This window comes from Callithrix jacchus, chromosome 12, assembly GCF_049354715.1.
Source record: "Callithrix jacchus isolate 240 chromosome 12, calJac240_pri, whole genome shotgun sequence".
Taxonomy (NCBI): Eukaryota; Metazoa; Chordata; class Mammalia; order Primates; family Cebidae; genus Callithrix; species Callithrix jacchus.
The window spans coordinates 49,503,165-49,528,915 of record NC_133513.1 but is presented as its reverse complement, the minus strand read 5'-3'; the positions used below and the strand labels follow the sequence as shown (position 1 = coordinate 49,528,915).

The 25,751-nt window shown below is 37.3% G+C and overlaps 1 long non-coding RNA gene across 3 annotated transcripts in view; it reads left to right on the top strand.

The window, feature by feature from the left end:
- The window catches only part of LOC144578497 (uncharacterized), a 176,701-nt gene that overhangs the window by 70,174 nt on the left and 80,776 nt on the right, over positions 1–25,751 (top strand). Inside the window, exons 4-6 of one of the 3 annotated variants that reach the window (XR_013524387.1) lie at positions 11,943–12,050; positions 18,171–18,216; positions 18,333–18,352. This is a non-coding gene — a long non-coding RNA (uncharacterized LOC144578497). Of the gene's footprint in view, positions 1–11,942; positions 12,051–18,170; positions 18,353–25,751 lie in introns of all 3 variants that reach the window. The other 2 variants (XR_013524385.1, XR_013524386.1) reach the window with 2 other exon arrangements.

Below are 25,751 nucleotides of genomic sequence, written 5' to 3'. Positions count from 1 at the left end.
ACAAGAGGAGCCATTTTAACTTCTGCTGTGATTATTTTATCTTCTTCATTTGAATTTATCTTAATCAAAAAATTTGTTATTTTATCACTTCCTTTGGAAGTAGTTGAGGAAATCATAAATCTCTTAAGTGTAGCTGTCGGTATATCTTGGCTCACACTGAATTTTAATTTATGATATTGAATAACAATTGCATGCTGTTCAAAGAGCTATATAAGGATATTTTCCTCATTTAATAAGTGTCCATTGTTGAAAAAATTAATCACAAACTTTACACCTGTGTTTTGGCATTTGAATAGGTAATCACCACCACCCAACAATGGAAAGGATTGCTAATGTAATCTCTTCTTCAGCATGTCTGTTCCTCTCAAGTCCAAATTTGTATTTATTAGTAAACAGGGCTTGAATTGTGGAAAGGATTGAGAACTTGCAAACAAAAAATAAATTAGATATCAAATGCAAGACAAAAGGAACTTCCTGATTGTCTTCGAGGGAGATCTGTACTTGTTAGGCATAATGTTCCTGAATAAAACCAGAGTTGACCTTGTGTAAGTGTTGGGAAGCATGGAGTTTGGGAATTGGTAGATTTTCAGAAGTGGGAGCATTTAGATATTGATAGATTTTCACCTATGTTAGTGTAGTCACTGGATTAAAACTGCCGTGGACAGGTTTGCAGGAGCACCAGCCCTGGAGTGAGACACTTGACGTTTGGTTATTGTCTGGAAGTGTGGACCTGTCTCTGACAGGCTAACTTCCAGAAACAAATTACTGGAGACAGGTTGTCATTGATTGGCTGACTTCAGAGCGGTACCCATCCAAAGTTATCTCTAACAGTAGTTATTCATTCATGACTGGGCGCTTTGGCTACAGAACAGTTTTTCCCTTTCTAGAATATCAAAAATAAGCATTTTGAATTCTCAGCCTGCCTTCTCACCCCATTCCCACCTATCTAATTTTGGTCTTCCCTTAGCCAAACCTGCAGAAGAGACATTAAGGGGAGTTGTCCAGATCTTTATTTGTGTAGGTATCATTTTCAGCTAGTATTGCTACATAAGTGGTTTAAGGACCAAATTATGTGGCAGAAAAGTATCTTTAAGTGCTGAATTCTTATAATTAATTGAAAAAAATATTTCTGATTGCGGGATACTTAGAGTGTTGTGACAAAGTCAACACAGGTTGCAAGACAAAGTCATCTATAGTATATGTCCTAAATATGCAGAATGCTTGCCAACTGTCAATCTTAACACTAACGGTGGAGAGCAGAAAGGGGCTTTCTGAGAACTTCTCCACCCCACGTTGATTTCCAAGGCAAGCACACACTTGGCTTCCTGCTCTCCTGAAGCCATGGTGGGCTGACCTGACCCACAGGCCCGGGAATCAAGTGTTTTCTCTATCTATGACTCAAGGGCTTCCACGATGCAAGCATGACATTTAAATTTCAACCCTAATTATAGACTACATTCTCTAATATGTTCTCTAGACCTGTGAACTGATATATTCTGCTATGCCAACTGCTTTTTTTCTTTTCTCAATGAAGGTTTTAATTCTGTTAGTTCATTTTAAATTCTTCATACTCTTTCTTTATTGCATTCAACTTCCTTCCTTCTGCTTGCCTCTCTCAGTTCCCTTTTCTGGAATCTGCTGATTTGCTGATTTATCAGCTAATCTTCATCTATTTTGTTGAGTCCATTTTTGCTGTTGTTTTTTTTTTAAACTGAGAACACAAAATAGATATGAACTAGAACACATTTCTAGTTTAAATCTGTTTAGAAATTACTTTCTTTCTTGCTATATTTTTCTCCTTTGGTGATTATTTCTATTTGAAATAATCTTGCCATAAACTTTTGTTGAAAGTTTTCTTTTTTATTAAACCAAGTAAGGTTTAAAAAACATTTATTTTTCATTATACTTTCTTTCCTCCATTAGCAACTAGATACTTTCTAATTTTCTTTTTGTGATTCCGAGTCAGTATTCTCAGTGGAGGGAAAAATGAGTTTGGGCTAAAAGCAGGTCCTATCTGGAATCTTTATCTTGGCACAGTTTTTTCTCTGTGTTTGTTGAAGTGACTGCTAAAGGTGCAGCGTTCTGTGTCTGGGCTTTATTGCCACCTGCCTCCATTTTAGATTTTTATATGCTTCTGGTACCAATCCTCTTTCTAATCGTACAGAACCACTTCTCTTCTCTCTTCTTCATAGCAAGAAACTCACGCTGAACCACACTTGGCATCTTAAGTGCAAGTATCAGACTCATTTGGGGGATGCCCATAGTCATCAACTCTGTTTTTCAGGGCTCTTGATTTTTAGCAATAGAACAGTATGCCAGGGGAGTAAGCCTTGTTTTCTGTTGCCTCCTACATCATGAATATAATTCTCCTGTTGGATGGTAACTGCTTATTCTCTGTGACACAGTTTCATGTTGTTCTCCGATAAGGAAGTTGTTTATTTAGTTTTCGCTGTAGTTATGGCTTCACTTGTCTTTTCCCAGGAAAATGATGTCTTAAGATTTCTCATATGTGAGTGGGATCCTTCTCTCAGTTTAGGAGTTTTGACAATTGATCTCATTTTTTTTTCTTATTAATCTACATATATTAGAGATCAGAGCCAGTTCAGCTTCTGTGTTCTCAGAGTTACCCAATCTAGAAGGTGCTACTTGGCTTTCCATATTTCTACAAAATTAAATACCTGTTTTTTGAAGAAGATATAAGGTGTCTTGAATTTCGTAATTTTATTTTTTCTTACTTTTGCCATTTCTTGTGTGTATTCTCTCAGTATTTAGTGTAGAATTTTTAAAAGGAAAGGCCTCATGTCCCAGAAATGGGTGTAATTATGTCCCACTCTGTTGTCAGGGTTAGCAGAGACAATGTCCCCTACCTCCTGTCCAAGTGTGGGAGGTATTAATAAATGTATCTGTAATAATCAATTAATGTATCCTGTATTAATAAATGTATCTGGTTAGCTTCTTTATAGAGATTTTGGAAGCATTTTTTCTAATTCCGTGAAGTATGATGGTGATATTTTGATGGGAATTGCATTGAATTTTTCGATTTTTTTTGGCAGAATGGTCATTTTTACAATGCTGATTCTACACATCCATGAGCATGGGATGTGTTTCCATTAGTTTGTGTCATCTGTGACTTCTTTCAGCAATGTTGTAGTTTTCTTTGTAGAGCTCTTACACCTTCTTGGTTAAGTATATTTCTAAGTATTTTAATTTTTTGCAGCTATTGTAAAAGGGGTTGAGTTCTTGATTTGATTCTCAGCTTTGTTGCTGATGGTTTATAGCAGAGATACTGCTTTGTGTAAGTTAATTTTGTATCCTGAAAGTTTGCTGAAATCACTTACCAGTTCTAGGAACTTTCTGGATGAGTCTTTAGGGTTTTCTAGGTCTATGATCATGTCATCAGCAAACAGCGACAGTCCGACTTCCTCTTTACTGATTGAAATGCTCTTTATTTCTTTCTCTTTTGTGATTGCTCTGGCTAGGACTTCCAGTACTATGTTGAACAGAAGGTGAAAGTGGGCATCCTTGTCTTGTTCTAGTTCTCAGGGAAAATGCTTTCAACTTTTCCTCATTCAGTACAATGTTGGCTGTGGGTTTGTCATAGACGGCTTTTATTACCTTAATGTATGTCCCTTCTATGTTGATTTGCTGAAGGTTTTAATTATAAAGTGATGCTGGATTTTGTCAAATGCTTTTTGTGCATCTATTGAGATAATCATGTGATTTTTGTTTTAAATTTTAATGTGGTATATCACATTTATTGACTTGCATATGTGAAACCATTCCTGTATCCCTGGTATGAAACCAACTTGATCATGGTGGGTTATCTTTTTAATAAGCTATTGGATTTGGTTAGTTAGTATTTTCTTGAGAATTTTTGTGTGTATGTTAATCAGGAATATTGACTGTAGTTTCCTTTTTCTGGTTATGTCCCTTCCTGGTTTTGGTATTAGGGTTATATTGGCTTTAGTAGAAGGATTTAGAAAGGGTTCCTTTTTCTCTATCTTTTGGAATAGTTAGTGTCAATAGAATTGGCACCTACTCTTTGAATGTCTGATAGAATTCAGCTGTGAATCCGTCTGATCCTGGACTTTTTCTGTTGTGGCTGGTAACTTTTAAATTGCCATTTCAATCTCTCTGCTTGTTATTAGTCTGTTCAAAGTTGCTATTTCTTCTTGGTTTAATTAGAAGGGTTGGATATTTAAAGGAATTCATTCATCTCCTTTAGGTTTTCTAGTTTATGCATGTAAAGGTGTTCACAGTAGCTTCGAATGACTTTCTATATTTCTGGTATCAATTGTAATATCTCCTGTTTTATTACTAATAGAGCTTATTTAGACCTTCTTTCTTGTTTTCTTGATTAATCTCACTAATGGTCTATCAATTTTATTTATTTTTTCAAGGAACCAGCTTTTTGTTTCATTTATCTTTTGTATTTTTGTTGTTGTTGTCATTTCAATTTCATTTAGTTCTGCTCAAGCTTAGTTATTTCTTTTCTTCTGCTGGGTTTGAGTTTGGTTTGTTCTTGTTTCTTTAGCTTTTTGAGTTGTGACCTTAGATTGTCTCTTTGTTCTCTTTCAGACTTTCTGATGTAGGCATTTAATGCTATGAACTTTCCTCTTAGCACCACTTTTGCTGTATCCCAGAGGTTTTGATAGGATGTGTCATTATTATTCAGTTCAGTTTGAATACTTTTTAAATTTTCATCTTGATTTCATTGTTGACCCATGATCATTCAGGAGGAGGTTAATTTTCATGTATTTGCATGGTTTTAAAGGTTTTTTTTTAGAGTTGACTTTCAATTTTATTCTACTGTATAAAATTTATTCTGAGAGAATACTTGTTATAATTTTGATTTTCTTATTGAGACTTGTTTTGTGGCCTATGATGTGGTTTATCTTGGAGAATGTTCCATGTGCTGATGAATAGAATGTACATTCTGCAGTTGTTGGGTAGAATGTTCTGTAAATATCTATTAAGTCCATTTATTGTAGGGTATGTTTAAGTCAATTTTTTCTTTGTTGATTTTCTGTTTTAGTAACCTATCTTTTATTATTATTATTATTTTTGAGAGAAAGTCTCATTCTGTCACCCAGGCTGGAGTACAGTGGCACAATCTCAGCTCACTGCAACCTTCACCTATCAGGTTCAAACAATTCTCCTGCCTCAGCCTCCCGAGTAGCTAGGATTACAGGTGTGTACCACCACACCAGGCTAATTTTTGTATTTTTAGTAGAGACAGGGTTTCCCCATTTTGGCCAGGCTGGTCTCAAACTCCTGACATCATGTGATCCGCCCACCTTGGCCTCCTGTAGTGCTGGAATTACAGGTGTGAGCCACTGTGCCTGGCCTATCTCATTTCTTAGGTCTAGTAGTAATTGTTCGTTTGCATTTGGGAGCTCCCATATTAGATGCATATAGATTTAGAATTGTGACATTTTCCTGTTGGACTAGACCTTTTGTCATTATATAATGTCCCTCTCTGTTTTTGAAAACTGCTCTTGCTTTAAAGTGTGTTTCATCTGATATAAAAATAGCTATTCCTGTTCACTTTGTGTGTCCATTTGCATGGAATATCTTTTTCCACCTCTTTACTTAAGTTTATGTGAGTCCTTATGTGTTAGGTGAGTCTCTTGAAGACAACAGATACTTGGTTGGTGAATTCTTATTCATTCCGCCATTCTGTATCTTTTAAGTGGAGCATTAAGGCCATTTACATTCAATGTTAGTATTGAGATGTGAAGTATTCTCCTGTTCTTCATTCTATTTGTTACCTGAATAGGTCGTTTTTCATTGTGCTGATGTTTTATAGGTCCTGTGAGATTTTTGCTTTAAGGAGATTTTATTTTGTTGTATTTTGAGGATTTGTTACAAGATTTAATATTCCTTTTAGCAGTTCTTACAGTGCTGGCTTGGTAGTGGCAAATTTGTTCAGCATTTGTTTACCTGGAAAAGACTGTATCTTTTTTTAATTTATGAAAGTTAGTTTTGCTGGATACAAAATTCTTGGCTGATAATTGTTTTGTTTAAAAAGGATAAAGATAGAATTCCAATCCTTTCTTTTATTATAGTAACAATATTGTTAATATCCTTAACAATATTAATTGTTAATATTATCAATAATTCTATTATTAATATTATTAATTATATTAAAAATATTGTTATATTGATAATATAATATTATATTGTTATATTGATAATATAATTAATATTATATTTTATTATATACATTATTATATAATTATCAATAATATATAATGCAATTAATAATATAATAATATTATTAATTGTTAATAATAAAAGATTTTCATTTGTAGGTTACCTGATGCTTTTGCCTCATAGCTTTTAAGATTATTTTCTGCATCCTGACTTAGATAACCTCATGACTATGTGCTGAGGCGATGATCTTTTTGTGATTAATTTCCCAGGCATTCTTTGAACTTCTTGTATTTGGATGTTCAGATCTCTAGCAAAGCCAGGGAAGTTTCTTTCAAATATATATTTTAAGCTTTTAGATTTATCTTCTTTCTTGGTGAAGATATTATTCTTAGATTTGCTAGTTTAACTTAATCCCAAACTTCTTGGAGGCTCTGTTCACTTTTTAAAATTCTTTTTTCTTTGTCTTTGTTGGATTGGTATAATTCAAAAGCTTTGCCTTTGAGTTCCAAAAAATTCTTTCTTCTCATTGTTTGAGTCTATTACTGAGACTTTCCAGTACATTTTGTAATTCTCTAGGTGTGTCCTTCATTTCCCGAAGTTGTGATTGTTTTTAATTTATGCTATCTATTTCATGAGAGATTTTTCCATGCATATTCTATATCTTTTTTTTTTTTTAATTTCTTTAAGTTGGACTTCTCTGGTGGATGCTATCTCTTGTGTCTCCTTTATTGGCTTAATAGTTGACCTTCTAACTTCTTTTTCTGGCTATTCAGAGATGCTGTCTTGGTTTGAATCCATTGCTGGTTAACTACTGTGATCTTTTGTGGGTGTTAAAGATCCTTGTTTTATCATATTACCAGAATTTTTTTTTTTTTGGTTCCTTCTCATTTGGGTATAGTCTTATGTCAGAGGGAGGACCTGAGGCTCAAATGTTCTGTTCAGGTTCTTTTTTCCCACAGGGTGCTTTCTTTATGTGGTATGCTCCCCTTTTCCTTAGGGATGGGGCTTCTTGAGAGCAGAACTGCAGTGATTGTTATTTCTCTTCTGAATCTAGACACCCAGTGGAGCTACTGGGCTTTGGACTGGTACTAGGCAGTGTCTGCAAAGAGCCCTGTGATGTGATCCATCTTCAGGTTTCTCAGTTGTGGATAAAAGCACCTGCTCTGGAGAAGGTAGCAGGGAAGTGAGGGTCCTTGGTTGTATTTTTGTTAAGTGCACTGGTTTTGTGTTGGTTGGCCTTCACCCAGGAGGTGGCACTTTCAAGATCGCATCAGCTGTGGTAGTATAGGGAGGAGCAAGTGGTGGGTGGGGCCATAGAGATTATGTCCTTCGTCTTCAGCTACCAGGATGGGTAGAGAAAGACCATTAGGTGTGGGCAGGGTTAGGCATGTCTGAGCTCAGACTCTCCTTGGGTGGGGCTTTCTGAGGCTGTTGTGGGAGATGGTGGTGTGGTTCCCAGGCCAATGGATGTTCCTGGGAGGATTATGGCTGCCTCTGTTCTGTCAGACAGGTCACCAGGGAAGTGGGTGAAAGTTGGCAGCCACAGGTCTCGCCCAGCTCCCATGCAGCTCACAGCCTCAAAGGCTGGTCTCACTCCCACAGTGCCTCTCAACAGCATTGGAGTTTTTTTTTTCCCCCAGGGGGCCAGTGAGCAGGGCTGAGAACTTGCCCCAGGCTACAAGCCTCCCAGCCGAGAAAGCAAGCAGACTCACAGTTCCTCAGCTGTCCCAAGGAGACTGCAGCGGCAATCCACCTCCTTCAAAGGGTCTCTGAATTCTCTTGGGTTTCCTGGTATGTTCCTATGATAGCTCTTGGAGCAAACGTTTACAATATGGGTCTCCACACGCTGCTCTGTCTGTTCAAGTGGGAGCTAGCTACAAGTTAATCCTGCCTCATAGCCACCATTTTCTCTCTTATCCCTTTGGGTTTCTGAATCAAAACATGGATCAAGCTTTAGGGAAGCCACTTTATGCTCAGCACAGTTTATTTACCTGGCTGGACATGTCAGGTGGTATGTATTTGGAAGTCAAGGCTGGCCCTTTGAAGGGATGCACAGCCTCCTCCAAGGGCACATGTGACTCCATAAAGACAGCATCTTGTTCACTCAGAGGAGCACTGACTGCCTGTGAGTCCCTGCTTAGGCTCTTCCTTCCCTACACAGACATCCGTGTAAGGTTTGGATCTACCTGGGCACTCTAGCACATGTCCCCATTGCAGTCCAGACAGGTCCCCAAATGTTATATTTTAGGGTGTTTCTCAAGCTTCTTTGGAAGACACACAGTTTTCTGCTAGGGTCTTAGAGGAGGTCTAAAGCATGAATGATTGTTTCCCAGCCTTCTTTTTTTGTTTTGTTTTTTTTTTTTTGAGACAGAGTTTTGCTCTTATTACCCAGGCTGTAGTGCAATGGAGCAATCTCGACTCACCGCAACCTCTTCCTCCTGGATTCAAGCGATTCTCCTGTCTCAGCCTCCCAAGTAGCTAGGACTACAGGCATGCACCACCATGCCCACCTAATTTTTGTATTTTTAGTAGAGATGGGATTTCACCATGTTGACCAGGATGGTCTTGATCTCTTGACCTCGTGATCAACCTGCCTCGGCTTCCCAAAGCGCTGGGATTATAGGCCTGAGCCACCATGCCCGGCCTCTTCCCAGCCTTCTGACTGGTAGCACCACTCAGTGTCAGACCTCTGCTGCACAGTACTTGGCTGTGGTTCCTCCTGATGGGTCTAGGAAGTGGCTTCAAACAGTTATTATGTGTTAGAATTCCCCAAAGATCCTTTTAACAATGCCGATACGTGAAGTACAGCTCCAGAGTGTCTGAATTCGTCTGTGTGGTGGAGTCTGGGAATCTGTAATTTAACAATTTCTCAGCTGATTCTGAATGAGATGGTACTGAGATCATATATTTAGAAATGCTGAACAGTGGAATAGACTGAGATTCAGAGCCTCAAAGGAATAAAAGACTGTGTCTCTGGTGATGGAGAGGCAGGCAGAGGTAGAGGTGTTTCTGGATCATTACTGACTGGGTAAATCCCATCCAGCACCTTTCTGGAATCTTTTTAAGGAAGTAATATTAAGACAAGATTTGAACAGTTTATTTCCTCCCTATTCCAGGTCTGAAAGAATAGCTGCAATCAGCCCCAGTAGGTTAGGGTGACTAGCCCTGGGAGCATTGGTCCTGCACAAAGAAGAGGTTCAGGGAGCTAGAATGAGTTATTTCTTCCAGTTCCAAGGTGTGGTTTCTTGGAGGTAGTTGGGACTTCAGAGGGTAGAAGTGAGTACTTCAGAACTCAGAAGAGAAGGAGCACAGGACTAGGCTGGGCTCCAGGAGAACTTAGAGAGCTTGTGTTGGAATGTCGTAAGGATGATTACCTTTGGTTTGGAAATGTAGAATATTTTTTCTCACAATCACCCACCTTGTTTGGCTTGATGGCTCTATTGATTGGCAAGTGTTTCTGTATATGGGTTATAGATTTAGTTGCCTGAACAAAATACAGAAAGCCATGGTCTGAGACAAGCAGGGTATCTGAAGACTATTTTTATACTTGCGGTGGTGGGTAAACAGGCAATTTGATTCAAGGCCTTGGCCAGAAATAGCATGCTGCTACATATCCAGATTGCTCAATAAACTGCAGTGGGATGGAGGAAAGGGGAAAGAGCTAAAATCTAAAGCTTGAGCCCCTTTATGGGAGTTAGATGAGAAAAAGGGGACTAGACCCAGTGGAAGTGCTTAGAGGATGCCTTGCTGGCAAGTGAAGCCTACCCTCTGAAAACAGCTCATGTTGAGTATTATGAAGTCTTATTTCAGGAGAACGGAGTATACTGGGAAAGAGACCAGACACAGGGCTATGCCTTGGATAACAGCCAGGGAATCGGTACCCAGGAAATTGCTAATGCTTATATGCAATGCATACTGCTGGGGTCCAGTAGGGGATGACAGGGTTCGTCTGTGCAAGGCAAGGTACTATGTAGGCATGGTGGGCCAGGCGAGGCTCAGGGAGTGATGTTGAAGGACAGGAGTCTGAGTCCTGCTCTTGAGTTAGGCTTCATTCTGCAGCCTGGGCAGAGAGATGAAATGATACAAGTGTGATCTTGGGAATCAGATAAGGCACTAGCTCAAGTTATGCCCATCGATTTTATAATTGAATCAATTTCTCTAATACACATTGCCATTTAACTTTCTGTACCCACCACCCCCTGCCCCTTTAACTGTTCTACCTTCTGCTTGTTCGTAACTGTCTTCCCTAGAGTGTTCAAAAGATCCCCTAGAATCTACACTTTGTGTCTTGTTAATCATCTTAAAGTTCATAGCTGCTGAAAACAAAATCTTCCTTGATGTACAGCCTTATTTAATTTCACTTTCAGCCTCTGTCATGTTGTAGTTCACTAGCTTACTATAAATCTCCTGAAAATTGCTTGTAATCTTTTACCAGCTACTGCTCCCCATGCATTCGATGGTGACTTGTGGGAGCTTACCTCTCCACTCACAGTTTTTAGATGACAGTACATTAAACAGAGTCACTTTAGAGTTCACCTTTTTCCTCCTTTGTTTCTCTAATGAATAGAAAAGTCATATTTATGTGTCTAGAGAGATAACCTCGGATTTGGAATTCTGATGTCCAGAGCTGAGAGCTAAAACATTAACAAACCCACGTGTAAATTCTCAGCTCTTATAGCAGAACTTGTAGGACAGTTTCTTTCCTGAGAGACTTGAAGATTATCTTTTGAGAGGCCAACTGAGAGAAATGATGTTTGGATGATGGCAAGCATTTTTATTTCTCCCACTGGAGCTCAGTAACCCATAATTGCAATCTTTCATTGAGGAATCCAACCTGTGGTTTCACATGGACTGGTTCATATCTGTGTAGGTTAGATGTAGGGTCTAAAATGAAATGTTTGTTTGTATATGACTCATGATTTTATTCAATTCAGTAGTTTTACTGAATATCTGCATTATGCAATCATTTTTTTTTAGGTAAGATAAATTGAAATATTAAAAGAAAAGGTGTCTGGGGTGTGGAATGTTTACTGTGGACCTCTAACCACCAGGTACTATGCTAAATGCTAGTTACAAATACGACATTTTTTAATGATGAACCTTAAAGGTACTGTATTTTTGCAAGAAATGTTTTCGTTAAAGTTATAAAATGTATACAAGTCAATATGGACATCTCAGTGGCAGATAATCTATGACTCAGGATTTTCATAACATAGAAAAATATTTTACTTCTGCACTAGGCTGTATCTGTATATCTATAGCTATATTTTTATCCACCTGTCTGTCCACACATATCTGTATCAAGATTCTTAGTAGTAATAAAAACAAAGCACAACACAATGTGTGCATCAGCAGTAAAAATATATCTATATGCATATAAAAATTAGGTTCTGCTTATTCAATTATATTTTTTACAATAGTGAAAATGAATGAACCAAAGTGACATGAACCAATATGGATGAATCTCAAAACATTGTATCAAGTGAAAAAAATACTCTCAATTAGATGAGATGCATAGAATGGTTTCATTTATGAGAATACTTAAATAAGGAAACATAAACAATGTAATATTTAGGATACTTTCATTATGATAAAACTATGTAAATTCAGAACTGATTAGTTAACAGAAATTTAGGAAGTATCTACCTTGGTGGAAGAGGGTAAAGTATGCAGCTGGAACGAGACAGATATTAAGTTTCCAAAGTATTGACATGTCTTAGTAAGTTCAGCTAAGGGCAAATAAAATATTTTATTATTGTGATTAAAGAATATGCCTTTTTTTGTAGGATGGTATTTTTGCACCTGAAAACATTTAAAAGCAGGCAGAACTGTGTTTTTGCTCATCTCTTTCGGACTTGGACTCAAAACCTTGTAACAAGCTGATAGTTGTGAAGGTAAGGCTGGGGGTGGAGAGAAAGCCAGAGCTATCATGGAACTTAGAGCCAGGAGGGGATATTATTCTCCTTTCAGCCTTTGCCGTCTGCATGACCTTTTCCAGGTCTCTTAATCTTTGGGCCTCAGGCCCTTTACTATAAATTGGTTCTTGTTTCTCCTCTTCTCAGAGAACCTGAGCCCCGGCAATAATTTTTAGTACCCTGAAATGAGATGATAATACATTATAACCTCTAAAGTCTAGTTTTTAAAATGTGTACATTTTTCTAGAAATATATCCACTAATCTGCTGATTTTTAAAAGCTCCATTCTAATTGGGTCTAATAACATTTTCTGAAACAATTTAGAGACTGATGACAATTGCATCTAGATTGAGGCACATGCATCTGTCTTCAGAATTCCCTTTCTTCTCTATTTGATGACCAACATTCTTATCAACTTTCCTCATTAACTGAAAACTTTAATGTTTTGCTTACAATATTTCTGACTATCCCAACTTGTACCTTGACTGTCAGTGGCTACATGGTCTGAAAAGATGAAATATCTAACAGTTTAGTCTCTTTGAACCTTAGTTTCCTCAACTCCATCAAAATCTCTCATTGCATTCCAGCTGTTTTTTTTTTTAAGAGCCTCATCCTGGGGTTTACATTTCTATTTTTAAATCTAATTTGCTCAAATACTCTTCACTTTAGCCTCATGGAAACCTCCAAGCAATGACTCCACGATTTTCTCACAACTTGTTAAAATCCTCTGGTTTTATTTTGCTGCTGCTTGTTTACCTGGATTCTATGGCTTACTATTTTAATACGCTCTGTGAAATATCTTCCATGGCCTTGCCTCCTTCCACCACTTCATATGCCTGGAAAAACCTACAGTATCCATTCTTATATGAGGAAGTATTCTCGGCAGAGATAAAGATGTCCTTGAATGGAAAGTTCAAACTATACAAGCTCTTGATTATACATGGAACCCTCAGACTGGCCCATACCATAACTACCATAAAACCCCACTAGTTTTCTTTGTTCCCTCAGCCCATTTTTTGATCAGATGGGCAGACCCGTCCTGCTCTCATCAGAAGGCTTCGTTATGTAAGTGACAAGTCTTCTCATACCTTCTTGATTTGTAGGTGTTGTCATCAGCCTCAACATCCAAACAAAATTTTGAATGGGCCCCATCTTTGGTATCTTGTGGGCAATAAAGAGGGTATTAGGTTTTTTTTTTTTTTTTTTGGCCATGGCAGATTTGTAAAATTTTTGCTTTGATTGTTTAAAAAAATTGCCTGTGGAGATATAAACATGGACGCAGCAGTGCAATTATGAAACAACTGGCACTAGTTCAGTTGAGGGATGGTAGTGGCTTGGCTTAAAACAGGAGCTGTATAGGGCATTGTGTACTTTGAAAGTTTGAGCCAAGGGGATTAACTGAACACTGCCATGGCAGGGGCCACTAAAAGGAACAGATCTCAGGCTCAGGTGAGGATAATCAAGATTTCTGTGTTGATTATATTGTATTGATAAGGAAAATGTTAAATGTTTTAACTCCTTATTGGAGATACATGTATGCATTACAATCAAAGAAAAAAAAACTATCTCAGATCAGGCAGAAAGGAAAACTCATACATTTTAACATAAATTAATTATTGCATTGTCCTCATTACCCTCAAAAGCGCAAAGCAATTGAAAAAAAAATAGAACTTTAAGGAAAGGGGCAAATATCTATGACTAACAGAATGAAACTGTTCAGAAGTCTTATCTTTGCTATTAAAAAAAAAAACCCATTCTAACTACAGTTGACCCTAGAGCAACATTTTTTATTTGTTTGTTTGGCAAGGGTATGGACTGCATTTTCTTACTCTCTGTGTCTCCACAGTTGATATAGTTCCTGGCATGTATTAGGTGCTCAGTAAATGCTTACAGAAGCAGTGCAAGATGCACACACATCTTGAGCACTGCAACCTCCACTTCCGGGGTTCAAGCAGTTCTCCCTGCCTCAGCCTCCTGAGTATGTCTCTCTTTTTTAATATTTATTTTTTATCTATAGTTGGGCTTTTATTGTGTTTTTTTTTTCTTTTGGTTTTTATTTTAGGTTCAGGGTACATGTTCAGGTTTGTCATATAGGTCAGTTTGTGTCACAATGTTTTGATGTACAGATTATTTCATTAACCAATTTAGCTCCTAAAGAATAGGTGGTATTTGGTTTTCTGGTCCTGATTTAGTTTGCTAAGGATAATGGTCTCCAGCTCCATCCATGTTGCTGCATAGGATATGATCTTATTTCTTTTTATAGCTGCATAGTAGTCTATGGTGTAGATGTACCACATTTTCTTTATCCAGTCTACTGTTAATGGGCATTTAGGTTGATTCCATGTCTTTGCTATGAACAGCATGGGTTTGAACCAGGAGTCTCTACTAGGTGGATTTTCTTTAGTCTCTGTCATTCCTGAGACAGCAAGGCCACCTTCTCCTCTCTTTCCTTCTCTTTGGCCTACTCAAAGTGAAGATGATGAGGATGAAGACCTTTATAATGATTCACTTCTCTGTAATGAATAATACATATATTCTCTCTTATGACTTTCTTAATAATATTTTCTTTCTTCTAGCTTACTTTATTATAAGAATATAGTATATAATACACATAACCTACAAAATATCTGTAAAATGACAGTTTATATTATTGGTAAGGCTTTGGTCAACAGTAGGCTATTTGTAGTTATGATTTTGGGTAGTCAAAAGTTATATATGGATTCTTGACTGTGCAGGGGCGTTCATACTCTTCACCCTGCATTGTTCAAAGGACATCTGTAATTGGATGTAGCCCACAATTATAATTATGTTTGATCAAAATCCTGAATGTGAAACGCCAAACAAATAATAAAACTTAATTATAAATGTCTTAAAATCATAACCTGGTATAGGTTTGGGGACTCAAATTTTGCATTAGTAGAAAACAATAGTTTTTGGCGGACCAGACTTATGACACTTTGACAACATAATCTTTCAAAATTTAGCTGATTTCTGGTCTATGTCAGTTGCACATGTTAGTAATCAGAGCTGAAGATCCCTCATTTGGACATAATTATTAGGCCTAAAGACTCACTTAAAATAAAATTATTGCCTTCCATGAATTGCCTATTCTTTTCTAAATTTCATGATGAAAATATATGAAATAGATTGAGTCAGAATGCTGTCTTTTTTTTTTTTTGTTTTCTTTTTGTTTCCTTTTTTTTTTTTTTAGACAGAGTCCTGCTCTGTCACCCAGGCTGGAGTGCAGTTTCAGGGATTTTCTCTTCCTGAAACCTTCACCTCCTGGGTTCAGGCAAATTTTGTGCCTCAGCCTCCTGAGTAGCTTGGATTACAGGCATGCACCACCATACCTAGCTAACTTTTGTAATTTTAGTAGAGATAGAATTTCACCATGTTGCCAAGGCTGGTCTTGAACTCCTGGCCTCAAGTGAATCACCTGCCTCAGCCTTCCAAAGTGCTGGGATTGCAGGTGTGAGGCACTGCGCCCTTCCAGAAGGCTGTCTTCTGAATCTGATCTTTATCACTGGATTGGCTTTCATTTCTGATGGAAGAATATCAATGAGAAATGTTAGAAAAGGGATTGGTGCTACAATTTTATCTCCTTCTAAGATTCTCTCTTCAGAGTTAGTAAACATATGCATCAGCAAGCCCTAGATATCCCCTACTTATGCCTGTCATCCTGAATAATTATTGATAGTATTTCCTTTCACTCACAAATATAAACTAGTTTAGATGATAAATTATACGATCATCCCATTTCTAAATTGCATTTTATAGCTGATTCAGTTTCAGACTTTGCCTGAGTTTCTTTCTTTCTTGTAAGAGCATTCCTAAAGTGACTAGGAACCTTGATATACTGACATTGTTACTTTTACCAACTACTTCCTCTAGAGTTTAGATTAATAGGCTTGGCGCTTGAGCTGCTTGTCTTTCTCCTTATGCAATAGTATACCAAGAGTTACTGGATTTTCACTTTCCAATATGTGCCTAATCACTAAGCCAATACTAAACACTTATGTATTACTTGGTAAACACCCAACTCTGGTCTAAATTCCTGTATTATTAAGGATAGGCTTGTCTGGCAAATAGATGTAAAAAGATAACCTATTGAAGCTCCGCTCCTGACATAGCTGAGTAAGCTCCTAAAGACCAACTCTCCTATTACCTGGATGAAATTCAGCAACATAAAGGAATAATATTAAATAACCAACAACTCCCTGGAGGCACTTGAAAGTGAATAAAAATAGTAAGATTCTGGAAGGGAGTCAACACTTGAAAGGACAGAACTCTACATGATGATTTCCCCATTTTTACAGCTTTTAACCCGAAGGCTGTCCATGGTTGGTACAACATGGGGTAGCTGAAACTTCAGTAGTTTTTCCAGAGGGCAGAAGTGAGAGCAATGCAGCAGCTGAAAAGTGAAGAAAAGGGAAAAGTAGAGATGGAAATAGAGATAGAGATACCCCACTTGCAGATACACAACAGACACACACACACACACACACACACACACAGAGAGAGAGAGAGAGAGAGAGAGAGAGAGAGAAAGCCCACGTTCTACTTTTACTCTGCCTAAATCTCTGGCTGACTCCTGAACCATGGTTGCTAGGCCAGATTGCAAGAAGCTCAATTAAGGATAAAAGAACTGAAATGAGAGTTGAGCTGATGTTAAGGAGATATTTACAGTTTGGGTCTATATAAATTAACTGACTGCTAAAATGAACAAACAAACCAAAACATTATTTTTTGAGCAATTTATCAGAATCCAGTCTCTACGACATAAAATTCCCAGTGTCTAAGATATGACCATAATAGCTAAGAAGCAGTAAAATGTAAAATATTCCTGAGACAGAACAAAAAAAAGTTCAACAGGTTCCAACTGTGAGATGACCCAGATGGAGTCAGCAGAAAAGGATTTTAAAGTGGCTGTTAAGCTATGCTCAGTGATGTAAAAGAAACGTACATTGAGTCAAAGAAAATACAAACTATGTGAAAAGAACAAGATGTAATTTCTAAAACTGAGAAATGTAAAACCTGAATTAAACAGTTCATCGGGTGGGCTTAACAGTGGAATGAAAGTTGCAGAAGAATGAGTCTGTAAATATAAAGACAGATTATTTAAAATTATCTACTCTGAAGAACAGAAAACAAAAACGACCTAACGAACATGACTCTTATGAACATTAAACTTTTAAAACCACTGACCTAATTCAGCTTACCTCTCCCCTTTCAAAAAAGTATGCACTTTAGACTAATTTAATTTTTACATTTTTATCTTTCACATGTTAATTCTGTTTTGTATTCGGCATTTTATTATGTGGCCTTAGCAATTGGATGGCCAAAAAGATGGAGGGAATCAGCACACAGATGGCATAAACGATGCACGTTAAGAAATTTGCAGGACTTGGGAAAGGTACTTGAATCAGTTGATATCTAAAAAGATGGTGCTCTCCTTAATGTCTGATAGGTGTTTGAGGCATTGACTAGGCATGCTTTATGAATTGATACAGAAAATGTCAGGTAGAAATGGGGTAGGTGGTGCTTATGTAGAGATAATGACAGGAAAGACCCTTGTCAAGCATTTTTATTCCAAGAAAGACTTGTAATGCAAGTGAAACAGTCTTTATTCTTTTGAAAAAAATTGGGTAAATTAGATGAAATTAAGGAGTCTGGTAGCCAGCAATCTGATGCTCCCTTGATCTTAGTCTTATTGGTTCTTTCCACTAATGAAGTCTTCTCATGTTCACTTACATGAAATTCTTTTCAAAGGGGAACTCAAATTTTAACACACACACATGTGCATGCAGACACACACATACACAACACTGATTAAGATGGATGCAGTCACTGACTTCAGATATAGAAGTACTATTAATGAATAACCAGGTCAATAATCATAACCTAGACTTCCCAAAATGTGAGGCTGAACTTGTATTTCGGAGTTGCAGACAATGCCCTGCTTTGATTCTTGCACTCTCTTTCATTAATTCTGGGCAAACACATGGCCCTTTCTAATTACCCTGTCTTTAATGGAGGCAGTAACTGAATGTCAACACCAGGATAGGTCACTAAATGCCATTTCTGTTGTTAAAAACCAAGGAAACAGCCAGGAGAGCACACCAAACGCAGCAAGAAACATGGAATGGTGAGAACATGGGTGAGGAGAGAGGCGCTGCTAATGAATGAGAATGAAATGAGAGGTCAAAGTCTACCATAAACTCTGAAGTTAATAATAATCTTATTTTCCATTTACTGGACTAGGAGTCATCCTCAGAGGAAAGGTAAGACTGTGATGTTACAAGCAAAATGATATAGGCTAGAGGGAGATTAAGTGAAGGGTTTTTAGTAATACTATAAATTAAGAGTGAACACAGTAGAAGGCAAAAATTATCCGAAAGATTTTTTTAGCCTGGTACTTTCTGCTTTTCAAGCCATAGAAAAAAAGTGTTTCAATTTTTATTGAGTGAATTTTGCTGCATGCTCTTTGAGTACTTTGAGTTGGATTTTGGGGTGCAATTTGTTTTCATGTATTTGATTAATTTTGTTTCTCACAATATTTCTCTCCAGGCCTGTGGTCATATTTACATTTTAAATATAAAAAATACAAACATTAGGGAAGAAATGTCTGCAAAGTAAATTACTCCTTACAGAAATTACCTTGTGTGTATGAGGTGCTTCCTGATTATTTACTAAAGTTTTATTGTTGTGTATATCTTATTACTCCCAATGGATTAGAGAATGTTTTAATTGAAAAAACATTCCCAGTATTTCTTACAGAATATTTCTAACAGTGTCCTGTACATAGTAGGTTCTCAGTCATATGAGAAAAATCAACTACCTTTTTCTGTACACACCCTGACAAGATGTGTGGGATTTTTTTCACACACCTATCAATTCTTCAATATCAGCTGGATGTCCTATATTTCAATACCATTCTGACACTAACTGGACTTACTGCAGACCCCACAGGTTAAAGGCTCAGTACGATTAGACTGCCCCCAGCTTCAGATACCAATCATAAGTCCCCAGGTTACTCACAACTCTGTCCAACTTGTCCACAAATTGAAGGTTCCCCAAGCCTCCTCCTCAGGTTTGATCCTTTGGTGGATTTGCTCACAGAACTTAGAGAAACACTTGCTTATGTTTACTGATTTATTATAAAGGATACTACAGAGAATACAGGCAAACAGCCAGATGAAGAGGTATACAGGAAGAAGTCTGGGAGGGTCCCAAGTTTAGGAGCTTCTGTGTCTGTGGAGTTAGGATGTACCAACTTCCTGGTACGTGGATGTGTTTACCAACACAGAAGCTCTCTGAACTCCATCCTCTAGGGATTTTAGTGGAGGCCTCATCAAATAGGCATGACTGATTATTATATCAAGCTGCAGTTCCTCTCCCCTCCCCAGAGGATGAGGGTGTTGGATAAAAGTTCCAAGCTTCTAATTATGGCTTGGTCTTTCTGGCCACTGGCATCTATCCTGAAGCTATGTAGGAGCCCACCAGTGTCAACTAATTAGAACAAAAGATATTCCTATCACTCAGGAAATTACAAGGGATTTAGGAGCCCTATGTCAGGAATTGGGAATGAAGACCAGAAATATGCTTCTTATTGTATCACAATATAACATTAGTAAATGTGTTTGAAATTTATATACTTTTCAATATTCATTTTAATTATGAAAGATTAAAGTCTACCACAGCAATAATTCTCTCATGGAGTACTAAATCTTTAAATTTTGACGTTAGCGCTAGAGATTATAAATGATTTCTTATAAAGTATATTTATAGACTGATATTATTATATTATCGTGCTAATTTGGAGGTTTTCAATATAGGCTAATTGATTTGGGATAGGAGACGGCAACAAAATATCATAAATAGTAAATATTTTCACTAATATTTTCTTATAGATTTTCATGACTGATGCCTAATGTAGTGAAACAAAGCTTTCCTGAATGTCTTAGAATTTAAATAGCTGTGCTGTGAGGATTTTAGCAATACCCAAGGTTATTTTCCTTTAAGCAGATATACAAACTCTAAGCTGAGAGATGTGCCTTTAAGCAGATGTATAAACTCTTGGCTTAGAAATATGCCTTTGAGTCTTTAAATAAATATCATTATAATTCTGCATATATTTAGAAGAGTCATCTTTTAAAAGATTTGCCTAACACATACTAGCTCAGTAAAAGTCAAATGAGTGGATCTATAAGTGTCTTCTTCAATTAGCTTTGTAAATTAGATAAACTGTCATGGTCTTTCTGTTGCACACAAAAAGTTAAAGCATTAAATCAATGCCCAAGAAAGGAATTAAGTGCTAGGAACCTATTACTTGGTCTTTGCTACTAAAGTGATTTCAATCTAATAGGCACATAAAACAGGATTACAAGGGATTAGGGTAACAATGTGATGTTGGCTGTGGTAGATGAATTGCATTGATGGTCATAATTCATTTTGTCTCTGTGTCCATACTTTTTGTCTTACAACTGTTGAATCCCTTTCCATTCTGACTCTGGATTGGTCTTGTGACTTTCTTTAGCTCACAGAGTGTGATGGAAGTAACAGGGTGTTGGTTCTAAGTCTACATCTCAAGAATCTTGCCTCTATTGTTGGATTCTTGTTTCCTTGCTCATTCCAGTCCTCTGTCCAGTCCTTGTGAACATGTCTGGCACCTGGAGGATGAGACATGTGGAGAAAAGCCAGTGTGGCTCAAGTGACAGCCTGTCAACTCCCAGAAGCAGATGGAGTCCTGCCAAGACAAGCTGCAGTTTACTACAGATTTATGCAACCACCTCAAACTCCAAGAGCCTCCGCGCTAAGTCTAGTCAAAATTTTCAACCAATACGATCCTAAGCTAAGAGACTGGCTGCTGTTTAAGCCACTAAATGTTATATAGCGGTAGTTAACTGTTATGTGAGGTTTAAGAGCTGCAGACCCTGGCTATGTTTGCTGATCTTTCCAAAACTTATTTTGGCATAGAGAAACATACTATCCACATCAAATGTTTGTGAGGCTTAAATTTGTACATGACAAATTACCTTAGATGCATTTAATAAACAGCAACCACTACCCCTGCTACTATTGCTACAATTGTGTTACTACTATTCCAATGAACCAAGAATTACAATACCAATATTTTTATATGCTATGGAAACACGAAGGAGGTGGCAACTTAACTGACCCTTTGAATGCCAGGGAAAGCTAAAATGAAGTGGTCATAAAGAAGCTGAATCTTTTTGAGTTCTTTGTAAATTCTGGATATCAGACCTTTGTCAGATGGGTAAACTGCAAAAATTATTTCACATTCTGTTGGTTGCCGATTCACTCTAGTGATGGTTTCTTTTGCCATGCAGAAGCTGTGGAGTTTTATTAGGTCCCATTTGTCTATTTTGGCTTTTGTTGTTAATGCTTTTGGTGTTTTGGTCATGAAGTCCTTGCCTACTCCTATGTCCTGAATGGTTTTGCCTGGATTTTCTTCTAGGGTTTTTATGGTGCCAGGTCTTATGTTTAAGTTTTTAATCCATCTGAAGTTAATTTTAGTGTAAGGTGTCAGGAAGGGGTCCAGTTTCTGCTTTCTGCACATGGCTAGCCAGTTTTCCCAACACCATTTATTAAACAGGGAGTCCTTTCTCCATTGCTTGTTTTTGTCAGGTTTATCAAAGATTGTATGGTTGTAGATATATTGTGCTGCCTCCAATGCCTCTGTTCTGTTCCATTGGTCTATATCTCTGTTTTGGTACCAGTACCATGCTGTTTTGATTACTGTGGCCTTGTAGTATAGTTTGAAGTCCAGTAGTGTGATGCCTCCCAACGTATTCTTTTTGCTTAGAATTGACTTGGCTATGCGGGCTCTCTTTTGGTTCCATATGAAGTTCAAGGTGGTTTTTTCCAGTTCTGTGAAGAAAGTCAGTGGTAGCTTGATGGGGATAGTGTTGAGTCTGTAAATTACTTTGGGCAGTATGGCCATTTTCAAGATGTTGATTCTTTCTAACCATGAACATGGAATGTTTCTCTGTTTGTGTCCTCAAACAAGCCCATTCAAAAATGGGCAAAGGATATGAACAGACACTTTACAAAAGAAGACATATATGAGGCCAATGAACATATGAAAAGGTGCTCATCATCACTGGTAATTAGAGAGATGCAAATCAAAACCACATTGAGATACCATCTCACACCAGTTAGAATGGTGATCATTAAAAAATCTGGAGACAACAGATGCTGGAGTGGATGTGGAGAAATAGGAACACTTTTACACTGCTGGTGGGAGTGTAAATTAGTTCAACCATTGTGGAAGACAGTGTGGTGATTCCTCAAGGACCTAGAAATAGAAATTCCATTTGACCCAGCAATCCCATTACAGGGTATATAGCCAAAGGACTATAAATCGGTCTACCATAAGGACACATGCAAACGAATGTTCATTGCAGCACTGTTTACAATAGCAAAGACCTGGAACCAACCCAAATGCCCATCGATGATAGACTGGACTGGGAAAATGTGGCACATATACACCATGGAATATTATGCAGCCATCAAAAATGATGAGTTTGTGTTGTTTGTAGGGACATGGATGAATCTGGAGAACATCATTCTCAGCAAACTGACACAAGAACAGAAAATGAAATATCGCATATTCTCACTCATAGGCAGGTGATGAATAATGAGAACACACGGACACAGGGAAGGGAGCACTACACATTGGGGTCTATTGGGGGGAATAGGGGAGGGACAGTGGGGCGGGAGCTGGGGAGGGATAACATGGGGAGAAATGTCAAATGTGGGTGAAGGGGAGGAAGGCAGCAAAACACACTGCCACATGTGTACCTATGCAACTATCTTGCTTGTTTTGCACATGTACCCCAAAACCTAAAATGCAATTAAAAAAAAAAAAAGAAAGAAAGAAAGAAAAAAAAAAGAAGCTGAATCTTAAAGGGTCTTTCAGATGTGAAGAGGTGTTAAAACTTCCTAGTGAAAGGATGGCCTATATTGATACTGGAGACAGAAATAATTGGGTTAGTATAACATTTTACTTGAGAAAGCAATTTCAGAAACATAGTTTATTTGATATTCACAGCAGAAAATGTCTGTATTTTATTATTTAAAAATGAGTATTCTAACTTTTCATGAGTTATTTTGGGTCCTTCAGTTTGAAAATCATGAAGCTGCCCTTGAATCCAGGTCTTTTTACTACAACAAAAGATGATGTTTTATTGATCACAATGCCCTTTTTATTTTATATTGTTTCCCTAAATCAATTAGAAGCATGGAAAGTATATAAAGTATATATGTAAGACCGGAAGCATGCTTATGAAAATAGATCCTTCAATTTAGGATCTACTAAATCCTTCTTTAGATTTTTTCCAACAGATAGTTGGGCAGAGAAGATATCACAATATTTAGGGTAATATTGGGAATTTATGGATCTCATATTCATGTTGTATAGTCTGTGTGTGTGTGTCGGTGGCTGAGTGTGTGTGTGATGAGTGTGAGGAGGACAAAGAGGGGAGGGATGGAAGGAGTGAGAGAGAGAGAAAGAGAGAGACAGAACTACTTCCCATAATAACGGTAGTCTTTTGTTCCATTGTATTAAAAAATTCCAATTCTAAAAAAATTAATTGCTTAAAGTAATGTGCATTTAGAATGATGGCATTTTAAAATTTTCTTTAATTGGCAATATGGGGAAATTTGAATTACTTTTTAACACCCAGGGAAAGCCTTAATTTTATTTTTTGACATCTAGCAAAACCTTTCTAATATGTGGTAAAAACCTGTTAATGATCTGGGATGCATCCTATGACTGAAAGCTAAATAAAAGGGTATATTTGCAGCCCATTAACATCTTTTTTAAGGTTTAAGCTACATGGAAGCACAAAGTTCAGCTTCTGATGTCAGCAATTTCATTGTAAATCACATTTAATGTGGTTTTCTAGTTTAAAAATGCCATTTTACAAGCTATTACTTGGTTGTCCGCCTTCAGGACAAGGGTGGCCCCATGGAGTAATAAATTTTGATGGAACATTGGCTTATTAAAACTCTTCAAATTATGCTGGTAATTGTCTGGAGTTTATAGAGATTACTGTGTCATTATGTTTAAATTGGTCTCCAGCATAACCCACTGCGAGCTGGGCCAGAAAGCTGTGGCTAACACTGCCACATAATATGTAGCTGGATTAAGGAAGGCACCATGTTCTCTTGGGTTTCTAAGAAGCTACCAATTATTGTACACTGAATTCTCTATGCCTGTTGTCCCTGCAGCCCAGATTTTGATTTTGAGTTCTAGCTCTCTGTATCCAATGGTCTACCATTCAAAAGGTCCATATTCACCACCATGTTAGCAGGAGCTGACTGATCTCCCTCCCTTTGATACCAGAAAGACAGGCCACTCTGAAAAATAAGCAAAGGATTTAAGTACCATTCAGAAAACAGGGCAATGAAAGGCCATTAACATACAAAAAGGTGGTCATCCCTGTTAGTTAATCAGTACTATCATATACCTGTCGATATGACTAAAAATAATGAAATACCACCTGTAGGTTAGGATATGGAGCTATGGGAACCGTCATACGCTTCTGGAAGGAAGGTAAATATTTGGAACCAAAACACTTTGGAAAAGTGTTTACTGTTGCTGCTTTGGTGTAAGATATACATAATTTACAGTTCAATAATTCAATTTCCAATAGAAGTGCATATACATGTGCAACAGGATACATGCACGAGAAGGTTCGCAGCTGCATTAGTTTAATACAGTTGACCTTTGAACAACGGGGGGATTCAGAGCTGAACCCCCCCGATACAGCTGAAAATTCACATATAAGTTTCAACTCCCTCAAACTTAACTATTAGCAGCCTACTGTTGATTAAAAGCCTTACCAATAACAAAACAGTTGACTAATGCATATTTGTATGTGATATGTATTAAACAGTAGTTCTAAATTAGAAATTACTCAAGTATCCATCAATGGTATAGACTGTGTTATATTCATACAATGGAATCTCATGCAGTGATATAAATGAACAATCTTGCTAAACACAACCTGGTGTATGAGTCTTGCATATGTACTACTGCATGAAAGAAGCCAGGCAAAAAAAAATTACTGAACTTTTTTGTTAATATCAGCTCCAAAATGAGATAGAAATGAACTATTAGAATAGAAATAAAGACATTGGTTAAATTTAGGAAGGAGAGAGAGGTAGTACAGTGGAGGGGGCACCAGGAAGACATCCAAGGAACTATCGATATTTGATTTCTTGAACTTTTGTAGCAGTCAAGGTGTTTGTACATAGGTGTTTGCTTTGTGATAGCTCATTGAATAGTTGCATACCTAGTATATTTGATTACCAGAATAGATTACTTTTCCCAATCCTTTCTTCTATACGATGATTTTATTTTTATTAATAATTACTCAATGGATAAACCATATTTTGGGAATTCATCTTTAGTTTCAAAACAACTAATACAGAAGAATAAAATTCAATTAATATTATACTTTATAGTTGGCTCTCTTTTTCATTGCTTTACATTTTAGCATACATAAAATCTCCAAGTAGTCATATTTAATAGTTCAATTAAGTAGAAGTCTATCTTCATTTTTTTAGTCATGGTATGATTATTGCTGATTTCTAATATCATATCGTGTGTTGGAGACTCACTGTTCCCAAGCATACGACTGGAAAGGATTA